At 33.4% G+C, this 4,100-nt stretch overlaps 1 protein-coding gene across 1 annotated transcript in view; it reads left to right on the forward strand.

Annotated features, from left to right (window-relative positions):
• The window catches only part of PCDH9 (protocadherin 9), an 884,562-nt gene that overhangs the window by 137,907 nt on the left and 742,555 nt on the right, over positions 1–4,100 (forward strand). The gene's annotated exons all lie outside the window — the stretch shown is intronic.

Consider the following 4,100-nt stretch of genomic DNA (forward strand, 5'->3'; position numbering starts at 1 on the left):
AAAAAAAGTGGTATGTGATCAATAAAATTGTATTTAATGGAATTTGACTGAACCCTTTGCATTAATTCACTGAAGACATAACCTTCTTCAGATGAATCATTGCTGTCTCATCATTGAAGAATAAACCATTGAGATTATATATCTTGGGCTTTGAAAATAAGTAGCAAACATAGAAAAATCCAAATGCAAATACAATCTTATATAAACAGGCAATTATATTTCTGTATTTCTATATAATTAAAGTAAAAAAAAAAAGACAAGTGATATTTGAATATCTAATTATACATCTTCCACACATACTATTTCTTCTTATTGTTATAATATTCTGCCTGAGTCTGGAATCGACACATTATTAATAATCTTTACTCTTCCTGCTTTTAGCATATGTAGTCTCAAACAATCTTAAATCTTCAGTAAGTGAAAAAATTTTGAATGAAGGCAGTGAATGCACAAGAGAAATATAAGAGGAGATAGAGTATGTTTATTTATATGCTTTTATATAGAGTAAGTTCTGTCATTTCTCTAGTTATATTTTATAATCTTATAGCTACTGTTCTTAGGGACTTAAACTGCAGTTGTTGACTTCCTTGCAGAGTTCTTTTCTTTATTATAGATCTAGAATTGTGTTTTTACACTGCTCAGTAATATTTTAAAAACATATATTTGATAATGCACCAGATCTCACAGAGTTCATAGTGCCTGGTTTTCCACTCAAGCATTTTGAATCCTGATGTTGTATATGCTTCAAGTTATTAAACACTTTATCTTCTGCTAGATAAAGTGAAAATTACACTATTCGCTCAAGACTCATTAAGACCTTAAGGAACAGTGACAACTCTCTCTCTTTAGGGAAGAATAAGTTGGCCAGACTGTCCAAAATTTAAAAAATCATTAGTTGAAATACTTACCTCACTGTAAGGATTTTCTTATGACTTTTGCCAAAATTCTAAGTTATTTTATATTAATATTTTAAAGAAAAATCTGGGAGAAGATAGAAAAAACCTGTTTGTCCATATCGAATTCTCCATGCAAGATGTATCGCTGGCACATAGTAAATGTTTGATAAAATTTGGTGCATGACTAGATGGCTTACAGACTAATTTTGATTTAGATGTCCTCTGAACTTGTTTGCATGCCCACTCTGAGAAGCTCTGTAAAACTGAATTACAGTCTAAAATGATTTGAGATCCATGAGACCTGGGTTAATGTAGTGCATTAAAGAACACTATGACCTCATCCACAAAACTAGAGATAAATGTCACATCAAGCCATTCAAGCAGAAATTCTTGTTCTTTAGGCTATAACTCTGGGGGGCGGGGGAGGGGGGAAACAAATGATGAAATAGACCAAATCTCCTATCTTTCACATTGCAGAGTAGCTGCAATTCCTAATAGTGAAGCTCAGCAGCTTTTGGGCTGATCAGGCTATTTTGGTGCTATATCAAGAGAAATTTTGACAGTCTTGGCTCACAATTTAACCTCCTTCAGAACTGTTACAATCTGGTGGGAGAATATCCATGGAATACTAAACATCCATCTTGTTTTAAAACCAGCCATTCTCTCATAAATAATAGCTGTATTTCATGCATGATCCTCTTTTTGTTCTGTTGCTGCAGAAGCAGCCAACTAGGCAACAGAGGAAGCGAAAGTAAACTAACATATTCCCAGCTTTCTTGGCATCACTGATGAAAATGTCTGTGATGCTCGTGATGATCCAAAAGACATCAGAATCAAAAACACGTTGGCTTGTGTTGTATAAGTAAAGTATGTGTAGCAGGAGGATGGAGCACGGACAGCCAATGTTTGCCAATTGAGAAGAACAAAGCTTGGAGGGAGACTTACAAATCCAAAGTGTGCAGCAGTTCACGGAGACTAAGAAATGAGCATTTAAAAAACTTTTAACACTCAGAACTTGCATTTACCATTTATGTTCTAGTAACGGTTGAATTACCTACTATATTAAATTTATTTCGTAAGGAAGATTAGAAAGTATAAAACTTTTTTTCTATAGATTAGAATAAAATAAGGTTTGCCACGTATTTGTAAAATTGGTACTAAGAAGATTTATTCCTGTATCCTTTAATCTTTGCTCTTATAGAGCATATCAAATACTTTTTAAGGCATAAAATTCAGAAGCCTAGTAGAAGGGTTTAGTATAGAGACCAGTAAAGTCCCTTCTTTGAAATATAGGCAGTCCTGGTGTTGTGCACTAGGAAGAATCTTAAAAACAACTGTGCTAGCTGAAACCGTGCAGAAATCTTAATAATTACTGGGAAGAATTATAATTGTTCTGTCGTCTTTTAATTTTTCCCCCAAACATCGAAAACTCTCTTCTCGATGGGCATATACATGCATAAGAAAATGAACAAATTATGAAACTAATATTTACTTAATATGCTCTAAGCTAAAACCTTAGAAACATTGAGGATTAAAGTGTTTTATTTCTTTGTAAAAAAAAATTTTCAAGAGTAGTTTAAAAGTAGTGCTTGCCTCTTTCTGCTCATCATATAACTCGTAGTATGGAGCAAGCATCTTTCCTATGCCCCGGTGAATTGTCATACTCCTTTCAGATCAGCTAGCAGCGTTTTATTCTTTGCAGTGTCAATGTTTTAAAGTATCTCTTAGAGGTCCATTATTATGAAGCTTTTTGCTGGCATCACTTCTCCTGGGACATCATCATCCTTTCATCACCGTCACTTTGCTCACTTATGTCAGTAACTTTGCCTTCACTAAGTTTCTCTGGCTGCAGGTCTAGAGTTTCTTGAAAAGCAGCGGGAACAACAGTCCCACACTCAGTTATTTCTTCTATAACTTATTTATATTCTATATAGATTATATTTATGATGTTAGCACTTTTTGTTTCTTTGCTGCACCTTCCTCTTTGTTGGCCATTTTTACTTCTTTTAATTATCCATTTTTGTAAAGTGTCACTGGAATCTAGAAGCAAACAAAACTGTATGCTTTGCTGTCTGTGTACTTTGAAAGAAATGCCAAGATCAGTCACTGACAGATACATAGTAATTTGTGGACTGAATAACCAGAAGCAGAGATTGTACTGTGTACTGTGTAACTCTACAAAGTTTATATCAGCCACCACTGATAGACTGTAACAACTGAAATTTGAACCATGTTGTTGGGAGACTGATATTCTTTAACTAAAACATGGTAGCTGCACTTCATACCTATGGAAAATGTGCAAATGATACTGCCTATATAGATAACTTGTTAATAAGTTAAATGATTTAAGTACTTATACCTAAAAGATAAATTCTTTCAGGTTCCTTATCAAAAACATTAAACAGTCTATAGGGAATATGTGGTTTATATTTACCCACAGTAATGCTTGTAGAGGTTTTACCTGAATTGAATGTTCCTATTTCCCTTAGTAGTAAAGATGATTAGAGAGAAAATTGTAGTCTATATCAAGTGTGATCTCACAGGTTTGGCAAAGGGGGGTCCTTTTTGGGATAACGGTTTTTTTGGTTTTTTGGTTTTTTTTTCACCTTACAGATTCTGAAACTTAATATTAACAAATAACCTTTGTAAGTGTTGAGGCTCTGGAGAATTCACTCTTGTTGACTAGACTAACAGGAAAATACTAATTTATATCAGGATATCCGTCTACCCCAAATGGTCATTTCCATCTGGCGGTTCCTTTGAAAAAGCTCATTCAGTCAAGGGATGAAATCATTTATTGGTGAAATCATTTAAGGAATATTGAAATATTAGTCACAGTAACAGGACATAGAAAGAGTTAGATTTCAAGGTATTATTTTTCAATCAATTAAGCATATTCAATAATTTCTATTTGAGAAATATTTCTCTTTAGGTCACAGTGCCAGTTATTAGAATTAGCACTTTATCACCTCCTTGGTGTGAAATGAATATTGACAAACTTTAAGTTTCCATTATTAGTAGCCAATATTAATTGATTTCATAAGATGTCTGTTGTAAATACTTGAACTTTACAGTTTATATGGCAGTATTCTACATTTATTTGAAAATGACCAGCACATAGTAGGTGCACGTTCAATGTTTCTTTATCTTTTCTTTTCCTCCCATTAGTTATTCTTGCTGTCGTTGCTGATAATCTTTCTTTAA

This window comes from Pteropus vampyrus, unplaced genomic scaffold (genome assembly GCF_000151845.1).
Source record: "Pteropus vampyrus isolate Shadow unplaced genomic scaffold, Pvam_2.0 Scaffold13, whole genome shotgun sequence".
Lineage (NCBI taxonomy): Eukaryota > Metazoa > Chordata > Mammalia > Chiroptera > Pteropodidae > Pteropus > Pteropus vampyrus.